The sequence below is a fragment of the Scyliorhinus canicula genome, chromosome 18 (assembly GCF_902713615.1).
Source record: "Scyliorhinus canicula chromosome 18, sScyCan1.1, whole genome shotgun sequence".
Lineage (NCBI taxonomy): Eukaryota > Metazoa > Chordata > Chondrichthyes > Carcharhiniformes > Scyliorhinidae > Scyliorhinus > Scyliorhinus canicula.
In genome coordinates this window covers 96,157,643-96,171,317 of record NC_052163.1, presented here as the reverse complement: position 1 = coordinate 96,171,317, position 13,675 = coordinate 96,157,643, and positions in this window count along the sequence as shown.

The window sequence follows — 13,675 nt, the reverse complement described above, 5'->3', positions numbered from 1 at the left end:
TTTTCACTGGGCCATTCAACCCCCTGACATTCCAAATGACCAAACAAATTGCACCCCCCCCCCCCCCCCCCCCTCCGATCTGGTGTCAACCATTCCCACCAAGAGGAATCATCCAACAGTTACATAGAAGGTACAGCAACCAGGCCCGCCCAGGATAGTTGCCAAACCTACTAATAAGATTAAACAAAGAAAAATCTGCAGTCACCATCAGCACCCCCCCGGCCCCCTTCCCTGACCTCCTACATTACTACACCCAAATACATTTACAGAAAACAGCAAGACGAACATAAACACCTAAAACCCACTTCTAATAGACCTAAGGCCAACAGAACAAAAACACTATTTAGCTAAAACAGAACAAATATAATGAGCTGCAGTCGACCTCTCAGCACCGCTCCCATTAGCTAACTCTTCGGCTAGCAGGACAACCCCCGCTCAGAGTGAAGAAAAATACTTATAGAAAAAAGACACAAAGTATAAGAAACCCACAAACCATAGTATTCCAACAGGGAGCTAAATATTTTCACAAAGTTAGAACAAATAGTGAAAAAACCCACATAAAATTAAACCCCCTACCCAAGTCCAACTTGCAAAACATTCAACTCAAACAAGAACAGAAAAATGTAAACATGAACAAGGTACCTCAACAATTCCACATATCAACATGCCCATCGCCAATATCCAAAAACCTCAAAGATTTTAATCAACCCACCCAGCCCTTGCTTCTTAAAGGAATCCACCTCCTCCGGCATATCAATACACCATCCCAAACCAGTCTCCACTTTTATTCAGGGCTGCTTTCGCCTTATTGAATGCCGCCCCGCTTATTTTCCAGCTCTGATCCCACATCCTGACAAAACCTGATGGCACATCATTCCCATTTATAGTTGCAATGCTCATTTGCCCATCTCAGGAGCCGCACTTTTTATTGGTAGCTGTGATTACTGCTTGCGGTGGCTCGTTGGGATGGGGCTTCTGCCGGAATGACCGATGGATTAGTCCAGCTCTGGAGGGGACTAGAGTCCTCTCCAGTATCAAATGAATGGGAGCCAAGGCTTCTTCCATCGATTTGCGGAGGTCCCCCGACAGGGGGCCTCCTTGTGCATGTCTCCCCTCTACATAACTGTGATCTGAAGACTCAGACTAGAATTTTCTAAGAGCAGTGTTTAGACTTCCTGAATAAAAGATATCCACACTTTCCCAATTATGAAAGGTTTGTTGGCCTCTGGATCCTTTTTTTCGTGCTCCATTCTCCCTTTGTGTCAGCAAACAGATGTAGTTTTAAATAATCTATATTTTATTTTTGGGTATTAGAAACAAGGTATGGTTTTAATTAAGTTTAATTTTGTGTTTAATTGCAAAAAAGCATTAGAACTTCAGTTAATTCATGTTAAACAAAGGTGTCAGAATGTCTGTGCGTTTTAGTTTCATTTTAAATTATGCCTGCACTGCTTTAAAGGGTTTACAATGTGAAAGTAGACAGGGTTAAAGAAAGACCAGGCTGTTGCTTAGCAACTAGGGGCCTACTTAGGTTACAAAGAACTTTGAGTTTACTTTTACGTTTGACCAGGAAGAAGCTGGATGGGACAATGGAGCTGCTGGAAAAAGCAGGGGCGGAATTCTCCGACCCCCCGGTTGGTGGGCCCCCCACGGCGATTGTCCGGCCCGCGATGGGCCGAAGTCCCGCCGCTGTCAGGCCTCTCCCGCCGACGTGGTTTAAACCACCTCTGTGCCGGCGGGAGCAGGCGGCGGGAGCGGGCCCCGGGGTCCTGGGGGGGGGCACAGGGCAATCGGACGCCGGGGTGTGCCCCCACGGTGGCCTGGCCCGCGATCGGGGCCCACCGATCGGCAGGCGGGCCTGTGCCGTGGGGGCACTCTTTTTCTTCCTCCGCCGCCATGGCCTCCACCATGGCGGAGGCGGAAAAGAGCCCCTCCACCGCGGATGCGCCGGTGGTGACGTCAGCGGCCGCTGACGCTCCGGCGCATGCGCAGACTCATGCCGACCGGCGAAGGCCTTTCGACCAGCCCCGATGCCGGGCGGCGTAGCGCCAAAGGCCGTTGGGGCCAGTGGGCGGAGCGGGAACCACTTCGGCGCGCGGCTGGCCCCTAAAGGTGCGGATAATTCCACACCTTTGGGGAGGCCCGACGCCGGAGTGATTGGCGCCACTCCGCTATGCCGGGACCCCCCCGCCCCTCCGGGTAGGGGAGAATTTCGCCCCAGATTTCCCAAAAGGAACAAGACAATGCAAGACCGCAAGGATCTGTTTTGGGGCCACTGCTGTTTGTCATTTTTATAAATGACCTGGAAGAGGGTGTAGAAGGATGGGTTAGTAAATTTGCATATGACACGAAGGTCGGTGGAGTTGTGGATAGTGCTGAAGGATGTTATAGGATACAGAGGGACATAGATAAGCTGCAGAGCTGGGCTGAGAGGTGGCAGATGGAGTTTAATGCGGAAAAGTGTGAGGTGGTTCACTTTGGAAGGAGTAACAGGAATGGAGAGTACTGGGCTACTGGCAAGATTCTTGGTAGTGTAGATGAACAGAGAGATCTCGGCATCCAGGTACATAAATCCCTGAAAGTTGCCACCCAGGTTAATAGGGCTGTTAAGAAGGCATATGGTGTGCTAGCCTTTATCAGCAGGGGGATTGAGTTTCGGAGCCACAAGGTCATGCTGCAGCTGTATATAACTCTGGTGCGGCCGCACCTGGAGTACTGCGTGCAGTTCTGGTCACCACATTATAGGAAGGATGTGGAAGCTTTGGAAAAGGTTCAGAGGAGATTTACTAGGATGTTGCCTGGTATGGAGGGAATGTCTTATGAGGAAAGGCTCAGGGACTTGAAGTTGTTTTCGTTAGAGAGGAGAAGGCTGAGAGGTGACTTAATAGAGACATATAAGATAGTCAGAGAGTTAGATAGGGTGGACAGTGAGAGTCTTTTTCCTCGGATGGTGATGACTAACACAAGGGGACATAGCTTTAAATTGAGGGGTGGTAGATATAGGACAGATGTCAGAGGCAGTTTCTTTACTCAGAGAGTAGTAGGGGTGTGGAACGCCCTGCCTGCAACAGTAGTAGATTCGCCAACTTTAAGGGCATTTAAGTGGTCACTGGATAGACATATGGATGAAAATGGAATAGTGTAGGTCAGATAGGCTTCAGATGGTTTCACAGGTCGGCGCAACATCGAGGGCCGAAGGGCCCGTACTGCGCTGTAATGTTCTATGTTCTAATGTCCAGCCAACCAGGGAGCTGAGAGAAAGAAAATGGCTCAGGAAGACAGTTAAACTAAAGGAACAAGAAGTTGAACAAGGTTGTGTCAGGTGAAGTTAACGCTAAAGGCAGAGAAAGTACTCTGAGTTAAAGAGAGAGCTGCAGTAACCAAGTTTAAAACGAGAAGCCAGACCTCAGAGATAAATCATAAATTGGTGACAGCTTAATACAGCCTGTGAAGCAATAATATTCTGTTAATATGACTGGACACCTGAGAGATTGCATGGAAGCTTGAATCCCTATAGCAATCCACAGCAGAAGAATATGCAAAGGAGAGATTGAATTCCTGGAATTGAATCCTTGGTGAAAGCATTTAAAAGAAAGTATTGTTTGAGAGAAGATTCTAAGGCATAAGGCATGTTTTTTCAGGGATGGAGTGTGGAAACATTCCTGTGGAAGTTGGAGTTCCAGTGAAACCAGTTGGCTCACAATTTGATAAGCATCTGGGGGGATTTGATGAGACATCCACAGAAGTTGTATTGGGTGGTGTCTGCCACTTGGGTTCAGAGTGTGATGTGTCTGACCACAATTGGCCTGTTCATAGAACCATAGAATCATAGAATTTACAGTGCAGAAGGAGGCCGTTTGGCACATCGTGTCTGTACTGGCCCTTGGAAAGAGCACCCTACTTAAGCCGACGCCTCCACCCTATCCCCATAACCCAGTAAAACCACCTAATCGTTTGGACAGTAAGGCAATTTAGCATGGCCAATCCACCCCCCCCCCCCCCCCCCACACACACACACACACACAAATATTGCATTGCGTTTGTTACATGCTCCAATCATTATTTGTTCATTGCTCTGTCCAATTGGATAATGACTATGAGAGACTCTCTGAACTGCTTACATCAGTTTTTCTGACTTTTGCTATTTCAAAGCTCCACTCATTCTACTTCATGATCTTCTGAGGCAACAGTTTTCTTCACTAATGACCTTATGACATCAATTATTGTCCTTTGCGCTGGAAGGATAAAGCATCAGTCGCCTTCGGGCTAACGCTGTTCATCTGTACCAGCTGCACAAGCTGCAACAGGTGATGTTCAATCCACAATGGCATACAACAGAAACTCAATCCTTTATCATCTGGGGTGCCTCTCCACCTTTGCCATTCTGTTCGAAATATTGAGTATCCTAGTATATTTATTCCCAACCTTGGTCACCGTGTAACCATAGCCAGCATTTTAAGACCCTCCCCCCTCTGGTGGGATATTGGTTTGACTGAAACAAACAGCAAACAAAATGGCCCACTGCATCTGCTGGGGTGGGGGGATGGTGCACACCATGGCGGGGCTGTAGAATCCTGACCAGTATCTCTGCTATGACAATTAGATCTAAGCCATTCATCTCTATCTGTGCCACTAGTTTAGCAATCTTATTATGTATTCAGAAAAAGCACCTTTAATTCCATTAAATTTCTACTATTCCTCGCATGGACCCGACTTGCTGATGCACAATTATTCTCAAACCCTCTGTCCCTTCCCATCCCACTCTGCTTTTTTTTCCTGAATATGGTGCCATTGCCTTATTAGTCAAAGCCCCTACTTCCCACACCACGCTTTCGCCATGCCTTCAATTTCCTGATCTGTTTGGCCAATGTCAATTGGCATATGGCTCAGTGAACAATCCAGAGATAATTACTTTTGATGTTCTGCTTTTTAATTTAAACTCTAACTCTTCAAGCTCTTAGCAATTCCTAGTTCTATCTATGTTGTTGGTTCCCAAGTGGACCATGACAACTGAATTCTTCCCCTCCCACTCCAGGTTCATCCCCTGCCACAAGGAGATGCCATTAACCCTGGCACCAAGTAGGTAACAGGACCTTTGGTGCTTCCAGTCATGACTACAAAGAACAGTATCTATTCCCCTGATCATGTTGTCTACATTAAACCCACATTCCTTTTTGCTTCATCTCCTCGAATGGTATCTTACTCAATGGTCAGTTTGCTCATTCACCCTGCACATCGTACCTGTTGGCCAAAGAGTCACCTCCATCACTACCTGCTGGATTCCCATCCCTGCTAGATTTGCAGCCACAACCTCCTTTCCCTGACCATTGACCAACTCTGAAATTCTGCCTAACCTTAGGGATATGATTGCCCCCGGAACAGGAATAGCTTGTCCAGGTAACTCTCCCCCTCCCTGACGACTCATGATGTCTGCAACTCAGACTCCAGCTCAGCAACTCTGAACAGAAATTACTCAAGCTGTGGACACTTTCCGCAGATATTGTTGTCCAGGACTGCAATGCATTTCAGACATTCTCACATATTCCAGCTCAGGCACACCGCCATCCCCGCCATGTCTGCCTATGTACCTCTGTTGTTTCTTGCCTCCAACACAATAGGAATCTACCTCCAGAACTGTAATATTCTTCTTAATCATGCCGTACCCCTCCTCCTTTCTTTCCTTTCCTATCTTTACTCAGCACCTTGTATCCAAGAATATTTAGAACACAGTTCTGGCCTTTCTTGAGCCAGGTCTCCATTATCACCAAGACATTACATTCTCACATGGCTATTTATGTATGTGGCTCACCAAACGTATTTACATTAATCAGGTGGATCGTCCAAGTTCAATGTCATCGAAGAGATCCATATTCCAGCCTCAAAATGTTCCTGGAGGTCCATTTTCTTTCTTCAAGAGGCCCATTTTCTTTTATCATGTAGCTCACATGGTATAACATGAACTGGGGCTCAAACCGCAAGGTGCCAATGTGGTTGATAAGCCACAACATCGGGATGGTTACCTCCCGAGAACTACTAGCTTTTATTTGCTTGGTGTCAAATTCCTTGTTCTTCTCATATAAGCTGGTGATGTTAAGTGGCAGTGCACATAATTTCTCAGGCTGTTCCTAGGCTGACAGATCTACCCAAATCTGCCCAAATACAACAGAGATTTTGTAAAGTCTAGCCATTTTTAACTTTTGGGTATTTTCACATCTTTCTGTTTAATCTCTGCCACCAATGGAAAGATATAGTGAGAGAAAATACTTCATCGATAATTCTGGCAGTCAGTTCCTCATAAAAGCCAATAAAACGTAATACTTTTCCAATCAGGCCAGGAGGAGAAATCATGGGCTTGTTGCTTCTCCTGTTTCTGGGCTCCTTAACCCCTCCCCACCCTTTAACGCTGACTTTTAATTGGGTGTGACATTTTTTCCCCTTTCAAGATTCACCAAAATAAAATCACAGAAAGTCCCTAATGAAATGATAACTTTCATTGTTGCCACCTGATTACAAATATCATCTGATATATATGCAGCATGGATCATTTATATAAAGGGCAGCAATGATATATTGCAGTGTAAGTTTGTGTGCCCCCTGCAGGTGATTCCAAAGCTGTGCAGGTTAGGTAAATTGGCCATGCAAATATTGCCCAAACGTTAGGCAGAGTTAAGCAGATAGGAGTGGGGGTTGGGCCTAGGTAGGGTGCTCTATCGGAGCAAGGGCTGATGCAAACCCGATGGGCCAAATGGCCTCCTTCTGCACTGTAGGGATTCTATGATTCTATGACTGTTAACTAAACCAGAGGGTACACATTTTAATTTAAAAACATCATGCAATATTGTTAATTTGAAAAAATCGGATTATTTATTTATAACACTATGCGGATGATAACAGTGATTTCAGTGACTGCTTCATTAACATGTTCTGCACTTTGCACCATATAAGAACATAAAAACTAGGAGCAGGAGTGGACAATTCTGCCCCGTGAGCCTGCTCCGCCATTCAATACAATCATGTACCTTGGCCTCAACTCCACTTTCCTGCCCGTTCTCTATAACCTGTCAACCCATTATTAATTAAAAATCTATCTATCTCCTCCTTAAATTTACTCAACTTCCTAACATCCACCACACCCTGGGGTAGTGAATTCTGCAGATTCACAACTCTTTTAGTGAAGTAATTTCTCCCCATCTCGGTTTTAAATCTGCTACCCCTTATCTTAAAACTATGCATCCACTCACAGTGAGAATAAATTCATTTAAAAAAATAAATTTAGAGTACCCAATTCTTTTTTGTTCCAATTAAGGGGCTATTTAGCGTGTCCAATTCATCTACCCTGCGCATCTTTAGATTGTGGGCGTGAGGCCCACACAGACACGGGAAGAATGTGTAAACTACACACGGGCTGGGATCGCACCCAGGTCCTGGGTGCCGTGAGACAGCAGTGCTAACCACTGTGCCAACATGCCGCCCTGATTGAGAGTAAATTTATGTTTGGCGGAAAGATTCAATGCTTGCAATCCAGGATGCAGGAAAACCTTTAAAGTGTCTCTGTGTCACGGCATACTTCACTATTGGAGAGCTGTCAAAGGGAACGAGGGAGGGGAGTACAAGGGGGGATGGTCCCATTCATTTCTACTGCCTTAGCCCTCTCCTTCCTCCTCGGACACACTGACACAGCACTTACTCATCTCGCTCAAGATTAATCTGTGTCGCTAGAAGCAACGTCCCAGTGGCCTGGCAGTGGCTCAGGCTATTGATGTAGACGGCATCTAGGTCCGGTCTGGCAGGAGGCTGAGTGTCAACTCCCCCAAGCCTGCTCCCACCTCATTGCCAATGGAGATGCTCTCCTGTCCTTTCAGTTTCTGCTGCTTCTCCATGGTCTCCAGAAGATTATGTCACAATCTGTGCGACTGAATGACTCCTGCAGAGTAACCAATGGTAATGGCCAGAATAACTGCTCCAGATCCTCCAGTTGCAGGTTCCCTTTTCCCCATCCTTACCACTCCTCCAGTCATAGATTCTGGGCGGGATTCTCCGGCCGCGTTCGCCCGCCAACCGGAGAATCCCGCCTGAGGTCAATGGAGTTTTCCATTGTTGGCATCTCGTCCATGACATTCTTGTGGTGGGCGGGGCGGAAGGATCTGGCCCACTGTCTCTGGAGGACCAGCAGGATTGGGAGAGAGAGAACCTGGGGTGGGATTTTCCGGCTGCACCAACTGCCAGAAGGGAAAAATAGATTGGCTGAGTATTCCCAGTCTTGGTTTTGGGGAAGTTGGAGCAATGATTAACTTGAGCACTGAATGCAGAGTCTCATAGTCTCATCAGGTTCCTCAATTGATTGTATTCCACAGGTCTTCACAATTCCAGGGGTACCAATATGGGGGCTTTCCACAGTAACTTAATTGCAGAGTTAATGTAAGCCTGACAATAAAGATTATTATGAAAGCTTTGAAAGAAATCCCTCAGCAGTACACTCACACCTGCAAATCTGTTCATGCATCGTACCTTGTTCACACACACAGCTTGTTAAACTGGTGATCAAAACACCCTTCAATTCCAGCAAACAACTTCAGCCTCTAAACAATTGAGGGAAGACCAGAAAGCAGCCGATATGAAATAAAAACAGAAAGTGCTGGAAAAGCTCATCTGACAGCATCTGTGGAGAGAGAAGCAAAGATAACAGGCGCCATTCAGTGGACTTGAGTTAAAGTTTCTTGGTGGCTGCAGCGCTGAGGAACATCACGCTATTCAACGGCACTTTGCCATTTTTTTGGGCCTCAGGAAGATTTTCTTCGCTGAGGCTACACTTAGAGGGATTTCCTGCTGGCGAGCTGAAGTGTGGGTTTCATGTACTGACTCTGGTCAGTGCTGCGCCCTGGGTTTTGGATGCAGGGGTCTTCTGCTTCTGGTGCCTGTATTGTCTGTATAGATAGCATTGTGCTGGAGGACACACGCGCCCTTCACTTCAATTGACTGAAGTTTGACTTGGGTATTTTGACAGAATGGAATCCTGTAGTGGTGGGGGAGGCTGGAGAACAAGAGGGGTTATTCCAACTGTGCATCATGAGGCTCCAGGTAAATCAGAGGCTCACAGACAGTGAGGGAGAGAGGGTCGAACTTAGTCATGGTATAGCAGCACCATCTTGAGGTCCCAAAACAATGGCAGTGTGCAAAAACAAAAGTAAGACAGTGTCACATCAAAGTCTCAACATCGACAGAGTATAAGGCTGGAATACAGCCTTGGAGAGTTAAGGGTATATTGAAGGAGCATAGCTGTATTTTTTTTTTGCCATCCCATCAGTGAAGGAAGGTCACAGGTTAACAATTGATTCCATTCATTACTGGCCAAATGGACTCCACTCACTGACAATGAGCCACTTCAGAGAAAGGTGGGCAGAGCTACTTTGGCTGAATCATTTCATTCACATCTTATCACCTCCCCAGAGGGTTGAGTGGGTTCAAAGGAAAAATGAAGGTGTTTGGGAAAAGGAGCAGAGCTCTTGACTGTTTACTCAACAGCAGCCAGAGGCTAACAGTGGTAGCAGAGGATGGTTGCTGTGTAAATGTAAAGGGTTGAAAGATACAACTTTTCCAGGAAAAACAAACACAATTTTTCATCAACCAAGGAGTGAGTGAGGAGGAAAAAGAAAATATTGCTGAACCTAGGATAAAGATGGCCGGATATGACTATCTACCATTATTTTCTGAAAGGGGATTGTACGATCAATGGAGAGGTGCAGTTGTTATGTGGACTAAGGTAACTGCCTTGAGAAAGAGGAAACAAGGCATGGCATTGGCTCTTTCTCTACCTTATGGGAGTAAAATCCAAAGCAAAGTGTTTTCTGAACTGGAATTGGAAGAGTTATACTCAGAAGAAGGTCTGGAGACTCTATTACAGTTTATGGATAAGATTTATCAAAAGGATGACTTGTCAAGTGCGTATGAAGCCTGGTCAGAATTCAATAGATTCTGGAAAACAGAGGATATCTCTATGGAGGACTATATAATGGAATTTAACAGACTATACAGAAAGCTTCACAAACACCGCCTGGAATTTCCACAATCTGTGTTGACATTTAAGTTACTAGACTGTTCTAGGGTGTCCAATATGGATAGTCTCCTGGTTTTGACAGGAGTTAAGTTTGCGGATAATGATACCTTATTCGATCAGGTGATAGAGGCCTTAAAGAAGTTCCTGGGGAAACATTCAATTCCTATGGCTCTCATGTCATAAATGCGTCAGTCAGCGATAAAGCAGACTATGGAAGATACACTACTGACAGGATCGCGAGATCGTATGGCTATGAACAGGTTACGAGCATATGGAACGAGATCGGGACCTGGAAATTAATAGGATAGAAACTCATTTAAAACTTATAATAGAAGGAGGGACATGGAGAATGAAAATAGAAAAATGAACCCCAGAAATGCCCGGGATATGATAAATCGATGTTTTTGGTGTGACTCTCAATACCATTATGCTTTCAACTGTCCAACACATTATAATTGAATGTTTGAAGCTACACATGACATGGAAGAATCGGAAGAGGAAAAAGATAGTGACCAGAAAGAAGACATTGTCCTATTAACAAGCAGTTTTACGCCGGTAATGAGGGTGTTGGTTGCAGAATCCTTCAACTGTGCTGTATTGGACAGTGGCTGCACATCTACTGTGTGTGGAATTGACTGGTTAAAATGTTACCTGGACTCTTTGAATGCTGAAAATCATAACAAGGTTAAGGAATTTGAAAGTTCCACAAGTTTCAGGTTTGGGGATGATAATACTCTAAAGTCACTGAAAAGAGTGTTCCCTTGAAATATTGCCAGAGTGAATCATTTCATCAGCACAGATATTGTATCAAGTGAGATGCCTTTGTTACTGAGCAGACCGTCGATGAAGAAAGCATACATGAAAGTGGATATGGAACAGGATAAGACAACAGTTTTTGGAAAGACCATGGACTTACAATTTACACAGTCGGGACACTATTGTATTCCATTACTGACAAATAATATTTCTGGTGCAGTTGTTAAGGATGTGTTATTGGCAGCTGGAAATGGGACTTTCGCTGATAAAAAGCGTGTTGTATTAAAACGGCATAGGCAATTTGCACATCCGTCTCCTCGGAGGCTGAAAAATTTATTAAAGGATGCAGGGGTAAGGGATGAAGACTATACAAAGCTGATAGAACAGGTTAATGATCGCTGTGAGGTTTGTAGGAAGCACAGAAGGACACCAGCATGATCGATAGTAACCCTACCTTTGGCCAGGGATTTTAACGACATTGTGGCCATGGACCTTAAGATCTGGGATAAAGTTAGCAATATATGTATTTTGCATTTTGTAGATTTAGCAACCAGATTTAGTCAATCAACCATTGTACGAAGTAAAGAAAAGAGAATAATCCTGGATCAGATCGTGAAAAAATGGATAGGGACAGGAATGGGCCCACTGGTAAAATTCCATACAGACAACAGGGGAGAATTTTCTGATGATGCGTTTAAGGATATGTGTGAAAACCTAAATATCACAGTTACGAATATGGCTGCAGAAAGCCCATTTAGTAATGGTGTGTGAGAAAGAAACCATGCAGTAATAGATGACATGCTCCGGAAAATTTTGGCAGATAGACCAAATTGCAAGTTAAATTCAGCCTTAGCATGGGTGGTACATACGAATAATTTGTTGCAGATGGTTGGGGGCTATAGTCCCTAGCAATTAGTGTTTGGTAGAAATGATAAAATTCCATCCATTTTGGATGGCCAGCCTCCAGCTTGGAAAGGGACTACAATTAGCTCTGCCTTTGCTGAGCATTTAAATGCATTACATAGCAGTAGAAAAGATTTTTTGGAGGCAGAAGTCTCTGAAAGAATTTGCAGAGCTTTAAGGCATAGTGTAAGGCCATCAAATACCATTTTTCAGCAAGGGGACATAGTATACTGTAAGAGAGACAATTTTAATGAACGGAAAGGCCCAGGGAAGATCATAGGCATAGATGGCAAAACAATTATTTTGCAACATGGCAATCAGACTTTTAGAACATAGAACATTACAGCGCAGTACGGGATCTTCAGCCCTCGATGTTGCGCCGACCTGTGAAACCATCTGAAGCTTATCTGACCTACACTATTCCATTTTCATCCATATGTCTATCCAGTGACCACTTAAATGCCCTTAATGTTGGCGAGTCTACTACTGTTGCAGGCAGGGCGTTCCACACCCCTACTACTCTCTGAGTAAAGAAACTGCCTCTGACATCTGTCCTATATCTACTACCCCTCAATTTAAAGCTATGTCCCCTCGTGTTGGTCATCACCATCCGAGGAAAGAGACTCTCACTGTCCACCCTATCTAACCCTCTGACTATCTTATATGTCTCTATTAAGTCACCTCTCAGCCTTCTCCTCTCTAACGAAAACAACCTCAAGTCCCTGAGCCGTTCCTCGTAAGACCTTCCCTCCATACCAGGCATCATCCTAGTAAATCTCCTCTGAACCCTTTCCAAAGCTTCCACATCCTTCCTATAATGTGGTGACCAGAACTGCACGCAGTACTCCAGGAGCGGCTGCACCAGAGTTCTGTACAGCTGCAGCATGACCTTGTGGCTCCGAAAATCAATCCCCTTACTGATAAAGGCTAACACACAATATGTCTTCTTAACAGCCCTATTAACCTGGGTGGCAACTTTCAGGGATTTATGTACCTGGATGCCGAGATCTCTCTGTTCATCTCCACTACCAAGAATCTTGCCATTAGCCCAGTGCTCTGCATTCCTGTTACTCCTTCCAAAGTGAACCACCTCACACTTTTCCGCATTAAACTCCATCTGCCACCTCTCAGCCCAGCTCTGCAGCTTATCTATGTCCCTCTGTATCCTATAACATCCTTCAGCACTATCTACAACTCCACCGACCTTCGTGTCATCTGCAAATTTACTAACCCATCCTTCGACACCCTCTTCCAGGTCATTTATAAAAATGACAAACAGCAGTGGCCCCAAAACAGATCCTTGCGGTACACCACTAGTAACTGAACTCCAGAATGAACATTTGCCATCAACCAACACCCTCTGTCTTCTTTCAGCTAGCCAATTACTGATCCAAACCACTAAATCACCTACAATCCCATACTTCCGTATTTTCTGCAATAGCCTACATTCATCAAGGATAATGGGTACAGATGACAAATTTTCAAGTTTAGACAGAGCAGACAGACATGATGAGGAACCAGGGTGTTGCCAATTCACATCAGAGACGCCAATAATGTTGCTCTTTTTAACTGGATACTGATATGACAGTTATTAATGATGATAATGCTTTTCAGAGTCGCCAGGTATCAAATGATACCACCACAAGGTTTTAGCGGATCTCAATCAAAGACCAAACAACCAGTTAGTTAGTTCAAGTTCAATGATAGTTTATTTACACACAAGAATTACTTCGACATGCAACATAAAACACTACAAGCTAAATTACACCTAACACTACAACAACCTGTACTTAACTTCAGGCACCCGGCTTTATGCAGAGGAACAAGGCCTATGTTCGGATCTTGCGTGGCTGGGTCTGGAGAAGTGACTTCGTTTCTGCTGGGTTCATCCGTCTGGTAGCGATCGTTGGTCTTGAACTTGCCTTCTGGTTGTGATGCTACACTTGGTTTTAGGAGTAGGTC